This window comes from Protopterus annectens, chromosome 6.part0 (genome assembly GCF_019279795.1).
Source record: "Protopterus annectens isolate FY-2018-M chromosome 6.part0, PAN1.0, whole genome shotgun sequence".
Classification (NCBI taxonomy): Eukaryota; Metazoa; Chordata; order Ceratodontiformes; family Protopteridae; genus Protopterus; species Protopterus annectens.
Genome location: NC_056737.1, coordinates 464657178 through 464668158, shown reverse-complemented (window position 1 = coordinate 464668158; position 10981 = coordinate 464657178). Strand labels below are relative to the sequence as shown.

Below are 10981 nucleotides of genomic sequence, written 5' to 3'. Positions count from 1 at the left end.
CAGACTCCTTTTATATCTAAAACCATGTCAATATTACATATTTGTTTCTATAGCTTTTTTGGTTGTTATTCTCTGAAGACAAATCTTTTCAACTCACTGTTTTGTAAAAGATGCATTTTGTCAATTTACAAAAGGCATTTTGGCCTGAATTCAGCTCTAAATTCAAATATCAGTATCTCTCCACTGTGTCAAGATGATATGATATTTTCAGGACATGACCACTTGATAAATCTACTTTCATTATGTTTTGCGTACTGTAGCATCTTTTAGAGAAATTGATAATAGAATCTCAAACAGGGGCATACCAAATATGTGTCTTTTTCTATAACATATAAAAGTGACAGAAAATATTACATATTCCTATAAATAGTATTATTTTTTGGTTTTCATTTCATAAAAACACATCAATAATATGATTCACATCCATAATGATTCAGCTTCAGAAATACAAAATAGGTTTTTTTTCTATGTGTGAAATGAATGGCAAAACCAGAGTATTTGAATTGCTATGTAAGAGTACAAATGGTGCCTAACAACAATGGACAAATTTCCTATAATCATATGAAGTGGTATAACACACTTCTCAGAATAAGTTCACAAAAAATGGAAATAGAGCACCAGAAAAAACGCTCTTTTTTAAATCTCCAATAAAAACCACAGGTAATCCAACAGATCACTTCTCAGAATAATAAATCATGCCCCTTAGATACAAAATGCACCTAGCTAGTGGATTCAGCTATATAGACACATCTACAGCAGTATTGTCATGTAATGCAGTTTACAGTGAGTCTAAATTGGGGATGGATCACAAATTCATTGACAAAACAAGTCTGTATTATTGTACACTGCCTAAACAAAAAATGAGCCATCACAACCAAGTTTCCCAACAATATGGTAACTCACTTTACTCCAGAGGTAACAAATTGAATACCATCCCACCTATGATCCAGGCAGCAATGAACTGCTAAATGTACAGCCCAATTTAAGCAGGAGCTTGAAAAAAAGCACAACGCTGTCCAAGCATATCTTCAAACACGCTATTGTCTCGACACAGTCAAATACTCTTCCTACCTTCACTCCTGCTTTAGTCCTTGTCTCTCGTTTCTTTCTTAATATTTTCTAAACTCATTTACTCATATTGCCTCGTCCACTAGTATTTCTAACCTCTACTTCATTTGGTTGGTCACTACATTATCTTCAACTCTTCCTCTATGTCCAGTTGACATACATATTGCAATGATTGTAATTCTGGACTGTTTTATATCTGTATTTTTTTATATATTCTTAAACTTACTGTCTTAAGATATTTTTGGATTGTCTTTTTTATAATCACTTGTGTAATATATACAGTTACAAAGATCTTCTCCCTGGGACTCCACTGTAAAGGGGCTATGTTACTTTGATTATCCCATTCAACAAATAGAAATACATAAATAACTAAATAGTAAATAAAACGCACTAAGCACCTACTGACAATGCATTTCTCCTGGATACAAATCTGCTATAACAAGTGTCTATGCTCACTGCCATGGAACCATAGTCTGTACAGGACGTTGGGGGCAGTATACCCATTGACATACATACCATCCCCTCCTTTACAAGTGCATCAAGGAGGAATTTAACAATCTGTCCATTCTCAGGCATTTCAAGCAAGCAGTGATAGACCTATCATGGTACTTATCGAATAGCAGATCAGTGCTAGTATAATAAAAAACTGACACTTCCTGTATTACCTCACAAATGCATGAAATACAAAGGCCCCTGTTTTACCATTCAGTACCTTAGCTTTTATAATCAGCAGGAAAACAGTTTTTCATTCTGAACATTGGAAAGCCACAGCATGTTTAACTATTCTGTACCATTTAAAAAGTTAAATGTCAATTCCTAAAGTAAAGTCTATATTCCATGCTATCGCTGGATATAATGTGTGTCCTGTACAACATAACAACTGATCTGTGAAAACATTTGAACAAAGTAAATCCCTGATATTATAACACTAAGTCTATTCGTAAAAGTGAAATATTTATGCCACCCCAGTGATTCATTAAATTGTAATGACTGCTTCCTGGTTCGAGAACCCGTAAATTAATAAAGAGAGGTACTTCTTTTAAGACTGGACTTCAAAACTATGCTCTCTTTTCACCTACCACCATCATCTCAGTCAATTTTATTTTCCCAGTGTTCTTGATCTATTCCTTGCTACTGTCTGCAGCATTTTGATTTCGACAGCTTCCTCCTGTACCCTGAGTTCTGAGAGCTGGTATATGTATAGAATAAACTCCTGTGGAAACAAATTCTTTTTGCAGGAATATAACGAATTTGGAAAAAAAGAAAAAACTTGACTTGAATGAAACATCAGAACAGAAGTCCTCCTGTATGCAGAACCAAAGGGAGGAAATGGTTGGCAGGAACCCATCACACACACACACACACACACACACACACACACACACACACACACACACACACACACACACACACACACACACACACACACATATGCACTACGTATATACATGTGTACATAGATGTACACACTCAAAATCTTGCATATGTGCTTTCACACACACACACACACACACACACACACACACACACACACACTTAAGGATTCTCAATTTGTTTTTTTTTTTGCTAGTAGTACAGATGAGTTGGAAGCTGAGGGCACAGTCCAAAACTTCATTTAAAGTTGAGGGAGGATTCTCACCTCCCCCAGCCCTATGGTTCTGGCACCCTTGTAACTGGTAGAATTTGTGAATGTGTCTGCATGTTGTTATGAAAAAGCAAAATGCACAAAAAAAGATAAGTTGCAGACTGAAAATATACTCAGGATCATAGAAGCAGTCACACAGCAACATCTACTGTTTTATAATGCCACTGGTCTTCACCAATTTTTGTGATAAGGTGTCAGGCAACAATAACAAAATTTACCAGCAATGGTACCAGACAAATTTCACAATTTCACAGATCAGGCACTTATAGACTGCTTTCAGGTAGCCCATGGTTTTGTACAGAGCATGAGTGACATGTATCAACCACGTCCAGAATCCACAGGAATGCATAACCTTCCTGTCCCCATGGACACTAAGCTAATTACAGGGACCTCTCAGAGACCAGCTAGGTATATCACAGGTCTCTGCCTCAAGAATACTTAATATGTTTTTTGAAGTCATGCTTCTACATGTGGATGAAGATATTTTGATTTTCCAGCATAACAGATTGAAGAACTTCTACTATTCATAGCTTTTATGATACCACTTGTCTTCTTGAGACACCAAGTGCAATAGGCAACACACATGCTGCAATAAAAGCCACCTGTGGTTGACAGTCACATAGGTATGTTAACAGGAAAGGCTGATGTTTTATGAACTGACATGTAGTGTTTACCGCACATCATACTACAACCAATGAGTTTGCACAGCATCCATGCAGTCCCCAAGATCACTTATATAGCATACATGTCAGCTGTTTTACTGCTTCCTGCAAGGTGATATTCAATGTGGCCATCTAGTGGGTAGGCATAGGCACTGTGGCTGTATGAAATGTATACAGCAACATAGAAAGCATGCATATGTACCAAATTCCCCCCACCCCACCCATATGCTTCTTTTATGTTGCAGGTAATACTTGTTACTCACTATAGCCCTGGCTAATTATGTCCATATGGAGCTCACACAACACTGCCAACCTGCAGTATTACATTGTATGTGCAGAAACAAGTGAAATGCTTCACTGTGTGTTCAACCATCTCAAAGTCTGTTACCACTGCTTTGATACATTTGAGAAGGCAGTTCAGTATAAACCTGCCACTGTCTCACTGTCTTCAGGATGTTTATATTATATGCCATGCTATACAATATAATCACAAGGAAACAGGCAACCAGGCCAGACCCATGGCACAGACAAATTAGGACCAGATTTGCATACCACTAAAGTGGAAGGCACAGTGACAACTTCTGGTAACAGAGCTGCCAAATAAGATCAAATAACAGCTACAAAATATCTACCCAGATATCAACGGGTAGAATAAATGGCAGTACAAGTGAAGGAGCAACATGTAGCCCACAGCTGTCAGCCCTGATAAGTACACAGTGATAGAGCAGTGTCACATCAAACAAGTATGATGCATACATTGTCGACAGATGGCCATGATAGGCATTGTATGGCTACTTCACACTATTCATCAAACATCTCCATACAGACCACACAGGATGGAGGGTGTAGTGGATCACAAACATCATCATCATAATTGTCATCATCATCATGTGTACAGGTGCTAACAGACACAGTGACACTTGGCTATGTCACAGAAAGTAGAAACGGGGCTCTCATAATCACTTGGGGTACTCTGTGTTAGGAACAAGATCCTACTATGATAGGGTTGGGTTGCCACTACATGACTGTCAGCTGGGGATCTTCCTTTAACTTTTTGTGATATGACTCAGAGTTTCTTTTGACAGGATTTGCTATGATACTATGGGACCATGGCCTGGATGGAGTCCACTGGCAAGGTGTCACGCTGATACAGGCTGGGTGTTCTTGACAACCATGATGAGTGGAGACAGAATGTTGTACATTTCCTGATACATGTAAATATCATATATCCTGTGATGATCCCCCTGCACATCCACCACATGGGCATACCCTACATCAACCATGAACTACACTGCTAGTCTAGGTAGCAATGATGGAACTTGCACGTCCCCACATGGAGTTGAAAATGGAAGCAGTGTTTGCCACAACAGTCCTCATAAGACCAGTCATGATACTATCCATAGACTCTGTCTCCTCACAAAGCTGCTAATAGCCAGAACAATTCTCCCCCACCCAGTTTGTGTAAACAGGCATAATGATAGTGTGGGGTAGCATCCTCAGTAATATCACACAACACAGCAGATGGCTCCATAAGTTCATAGATTAGTTAGTACTAGGCTAACTGCCCTTGTGTGGCATTTTAAGCTTAGCCAATTATCACATGTGAGAATCAAACCCTGCACCTTGTGTCTGTAAGATAAACACCTTAACCATTATGCCAACCTCCCACCCTAACATCATGATGGACTGAATGCCAGTAGACCATGCATTGGTGATGCTCTGACATATTTACTGATTGCTGCTGAGTTCAACCCTCATATTTAGGGCCATCTGTGACATATGATGTCATTAGGTACACCCTGAAAGTCTGCACCATGGAAGATGTACTGCCATAGTGCAATGTTGTCATTGTCCTCTGCTGCAGCTGCAGGGGGCAACTTCACTTTTACATTAATTTTCTGGATGTGACGCTATATAGTGACATAGATAAAATAGGTTTTAGACCTTTTAAGAAAAATACAGCAGTAAATATGTTTATATATGCTACTAGCATGCATCCGGGACATCTAATACGGTAGCTGCCCTTAGGTGAATTTCAAAGAATATTAGATCACACTAGTGATTTAGGAGAGCGAGAGAAAGTGAATTGAATAATGTGGAGATGAGATTAAGTGAGAGAGGTTATGATAAAGAAGAATTATTAAAGTATAAAAAGAAAGTTCTTGGGGAGACTTATGAGGGGCCATGTAGCCACAAGAAAGTAAAATACACTAAGGAAAAAGTGGTAACTAAAAAATGTATTGAAGACACTGATCAAGGAAAATTGTTTTTTGTAACTAAATTTTCTCCTTTTTCAGATGAAATAAGGAGAATAGTAATGAAATATTGGTATATAATTACAGAAGATGATAACATTGGCCATTTATTCCCTGAGCATATTACTTTCTCATATAAAAGGAGAAAGAATTTAAAAGAGTTATTAAATTTTAACTTTCTGAAAGGGAATGAAATAGGTAACATGACCCTTGGCACATTTCCATGTGGATATTGTAGCTTATGTAATAGAGTAAGAAATGTGAATACTATCAATGATGTCTCTTTTAATCCTAAATTTCACTTCAATTGCAGATCTATAGGGGGTAGTGTATGCATTAAGTTGTTCATGTTTAGATACTTGGTATATTGGGCAAACATAAAGAATGGCGAGAATTCATGTTTTAGAGCATTTAAGAGACATTAGAAATCATAGTGAGAGTAGTCCTGTGGCCCAACATTTTGTTCAAAAACATGGTGGTTCCCTCGATTGTCTTAAATTTTGTGTTTTGGGTAAACCTTTTTCCATGGGAGGGAATGATTATCTTTATAAGTTACTTGAACTAGAGACAAAGATGATTTTAAAATTTGGAACTTTAAAGCCCTTTGGACTTAATTTAGAACTGGCTATTTAGATCTGATTAAAATAGGAAATAAAAGGAAAAAAGAAAAGAAAAAAATAATAAATAATAGAAAAAATAATTTATTTCTGTTTATATACTGATTTTGTTATTAATAAAAAAGTTTTTTTGTATTTAAAAAAATATATGAATTTATTAGATAATATTTGTAGAAAAATAGATGTATTTATGAATATTATTACTATTAATATTTTTAGTAAAGTGTGATGAATTTGATGTAATGTTGATTTAATTGTTAAAATTGAATAATTGTATAATTGGATAAGCTATTTGTGCTAATTGCTTCTGAATGTGTATGCATTTGTATAAAAAGATGTGTGAAGCATACACTTTTTGTGATCCTTGAAGGCGAAAGGCCGAGGTACCAGATCGAAAGCTAATAAAGAAAAGAAAGAAATACTGGTAAAAAGCACTTGGATTTGTGTTTTTGTGGGCAACTTCACTGTTACCTGCAGCCATGGAACAGCCCTCACATCCTGAGGACTGTGAATGCCCACACTGTACAGCCTTGTATTCATATGTAGGCAAGACTGTACCATCACCATGTGCTGCAAGTCGATGTCTACCACTGATGGAGACAAAAAGTGCCACTGTGTCATCTGACACCAACTCTGGTGTTTGTGATTCTGCACCATTATAAGCCTGTTGTCCTTGCCACCCTCCACTGATGTCACTGCAGCAGTTTTGTGGTCTATGCATGCACGATATAAGAAGCATCAGACTGAACATAACTACCTGTGCTATCACTGTGGCCCTGTGGCATGCATGCTTGCTAAGGATGCTCATTTAACAAGAAGCTTACATAGGTTCATAGGTTCATAGGTTCATAGGTTTATACTAGGCTATCTGCCCTAAGGCATTTATAAGCCTAGCCCAAATTTTTGTGGCTTACGCCACCTCTTATATGAAAAAATACTGTGCCCATTAGTTTGTTGTGCCTCTGTCCAGCAGTGACACAGATATGATTCCCGGGGTAAACCTACGATCTCCCATCCACAGGTCTAGATTTCTCTTGAACAGAGTCAGCGAGGTGCTCTGCCTCACATGGACTGGGATTTTATTCCACAGCATAGGGAGTCTCTGAGTGATAAATCTATCCCTCCAGCACGTCCTATTTATAGCTGTGCTAAGGTTTAAGTCGCTTGCTCTAGTGGTTTTGGTGGATTTGGATTTTTTGAGGTGGAGCATGTCCATTAATTCCGGGTTGGACATGGCCTTGTATGTCAGGCACATGTCACCTCTGAGCAGACGGTATGCGACTGAATAGAGCTGGAGTTTCTTCAATCTGGCAGCATATGACAGATTTTGGAGTCCCTTTATCCTTTTGGTGAGGAACTTTTGGGGTCTCTCCAATTGCTGCAGATGTCGGGTGAGATACATCCCGAATGGGGCATTGTACTCGATCATTGGTCTGATAAGTGAAGAGTACAGGGAACAATGACCTCACTAGATCTGGATGTGAATCCCTTCATGATCAGGTGGGCAATGTAGAAGGTCTTTCTAACCACTTTAGCAATGTGAGTGTCAAAAGAAAGGCCACTGTCAACCTGGGTCCCCAGATCCCTGATAACCTCTTCTGTGCTTAGTGGATTGCCACCTATATGGTAGCTTGGGGTTACCTTGTTTTTCCCGAAGGGTATGACTATACATTTTTTGGCATTTAACTTCAGGCCATGGCTCTGGCACCAGCTATCTGTTTCCGTGAGTCCCTTCTGAAGGATATCCATGTCCGATGCACTTTCCACTATGGCGCCCAGTTTGCAGTCGTCTGCAAACTTTGTCAGCCAAAGTCCTCCCATGTTGGCCTGTACTTCTGAGAAGTAGATGCCAAACAATAGGGCGCCAAGGACCGAGCCCTGTGGGACACCACTTGTGACCGGCTTGGAGTCTGACACAGTGCCAGCAACTCTAACCCTGTGGGTTCTGTCCTTAAGCCAGTTTGCAACCCATCTTGTGACATATGGGTTTACATTTAAGCTGGTAAGTTTTTCTACAATACCCGAGTGGGGTATTGTGTCGAAAGCCTTTGCAAGGTCAAGGTAGGCTGTATGGACTGCCTTTCCTCATCAATGGCCTTGGTGACTGTTTGAAGAAGTCGACCAAGTTCAAAAGGCATGATCTTCCCTTGACAAAGCCAAACTGGGTCGGGTCCAATGTCTGCAAGTCCCCTATATCTTTGTTTATGAGCTCCATTATGATCCTCTCCATAGCTTTGCAGACTAGACTTGTTAAGCTTATGGGGCGGTAATTACCAGGGTCCGTGAGGCCGCCTTTGTGGAGTGGGACCACAGTTGCCGTCACGCCACTCCTTGGGCACGTATCCTGTGGTAAGGCTGAGATTAAACAGCTGCCTTATGTGCGGGTTTAATTCCTCATTTAGCTCGTGTAGCACACAGCCGGGGACACCATCCGGTCCCATTGATGCTGTGTTTTTAGCTTTAGAGAGCAGCTTTCACCTGCGCATTTGAGATGTCCGGGAGGCTACACTCGGCTGGGATAGTTATCTCTCCTTTAGGGGAGAGGGGTGAAGTTTGCACTGAACCTGTCTGCCAGTATGTTGGCAATGTCTGTGGGTTCAGTGATTTTTGTATCATTTTGGACTAATTCTGAGCATATCTGGGAGTTTCCACCCAGGTTCCTAACATAGCTGAAAAAGGCCTTATGATTTTCCTTTGAATCCATGGCAATTTTTCTCTCAAAATTGGCCTTAGTTGATTTTATGAGTGCTCGTATTTTTTTACTAATAATGATCAGGGGTGACTTCCCTTTTATGGATTTTGTTCTATCATGTAATAGCTTTCTCCTCTTATTGTAAAGTTTGTTAATGGCTGGGGTCCACATCCCACATATATGTCTTCTACCTTCCTAAAATGACTCAATATCTGATATTGCTATGTAAAAAAATGTAAGTGGCAGATGCTGCAGACATCCAGCAGTCTGTATGTGCACTGCAGTGGTGCTCTAAGAGTATCAGCTGGATGTAGTAATAACCTGGTATGTCATCCATTAAGATGCAAGGGGATTGGGCCATTCTGATCCCAGTGTCCATTCCTGTTGGAGTGATGGCAGTACCATCTTCCCCATCCAGAGACACCAGAATCTATTCAAATTCTATTAGCACAGTATGTGGCACCACCCTCTGGCTGGCCTTCGTACTGCTATAGAACATGCCTTTGCCATAGCACAGTGTATTATATCAGTAATGCACATACAACACTGCTGCAGAATATAATTCTACTCCTTCCCACAGCACTGATATCATATACCATTCTCTACCATATCTGGTTTCCTAAAGGCTAGTACGTATCCTTTTTCCATAGTATCATGTCATACAATAATTCTGAATACCTGCAGCAGAACTCAGTTTTCAGCAGGGTTGAAATTGTCCAGTCTCTGACATCCAACATATCCTCTGGACATGCTAACATCTATGTAAATAAGAGGCATCACTATAGGGTGTACTGCTAGGACTGGTAGGATGGCAGGTATAGACAGATGGATAATTGCAGTATGCCATACTATAGTTATGGGATGAACATGGAAATAGATGAAGCTAGTGTACCTGTCACACAGGCTCACATGCATTCCTTTCAGGGCCCAGCCTCTCTGACAGCTACTACATGTATGCATGCATGAGAAAAAGTAATTCCACACTATTATAGATTATAGGGTGACACCTAGAAAAACATAGGTGACAGAGCTATACAGTGCTATAGTGGGCTTGATAAAAATGTGTAGGCATAGTACTGCTGCATCTATCACCATGTAGTCCCATATAATGTTCACATGGTATACCCTCTGCATAAAGACAGAATGAAATGCACAGAAACAAGTAGTCCTGATATTGTGAATGCCTTGTGGCCAGTACAATTTACTTACATGGAAGTCAGGCAGCTACACATATTGCCAACTGCTATTTTGGATATATTGCACTCCTGTGCCAAGGGCACATGTTCTTAGGACATAGCATTGGTGGTATAGTGGTGAGCATAGCTGCTTTCCAAGCAGTTGACCTGGGTTCGATTCCTGGCCAATGCAAGAAGAAATCTATTAGACACATGCATCCTACCATGCAGCTGAAGATTATGTTTACCATCCCAGGGCTGTTTACTGCTCAGCATGCCACAGCTGCACTCCCATGTAAAACTTCCTGTAGCTTCACAATCACTTTCAAGGTTTTTGTGCCTTGGCATTCAATATGATGGAGAATCCTCCATAGCTGCACTATTTACTGCTTTGCATACTATATAAGCAAATGAGGCAAAGCAGCATGGCTGTCTATGCTTACTTTATTTTGAGACAAGAAATACAGCTAGAGTACATAAGCAATTGTCTGACATCCTGTATTTGTGGAATTGTTCAAAAGGCCTGCACTAGTATGTGCATTATACTTCTGAGCAGTGACAAGCTGCACTGATCATGATTAAGTAATGACATTGTACATGTGACTCACTGGCTGCCATTTTACTCCTTGTGAATGTACTTTTTCAGGGGATATTTACATGGCAGTGGCTACTTCTGATAGTGCCAGCTTGGTTCATGAAGGACAATAATTTATGTTATGTCTTCTTTACAATCAATTCACAATGAGTTCACAGAGCAGCTACTAAGGGTTTAGGAAGGTCCCTTTAGAAAAGCTGATGCATGGTACTACCTGGCTAAAGTGCTCACCTGGACCACTTGTATTACCAGGACTGGACAGCAGTGCAGGT

The 10981-nt window shown here is 39.7% G+C and overlaps 1 non-coding gene across 1 annotated transcript; it reads left to right on the top strand.

The window, feature by feature from the left end:
* Nucleotides 1–10235: 10235 nt before the first annotated feature.
* Nucleotides 10236–10307, top strand: TRNAG-UCC. The gene has a single exon. It is a non-coding gene; the product is annotated as a tRNA-Gly (tRNA).
* Nucleotides 10308–10981: the final 674 nt, after the last annotated feature.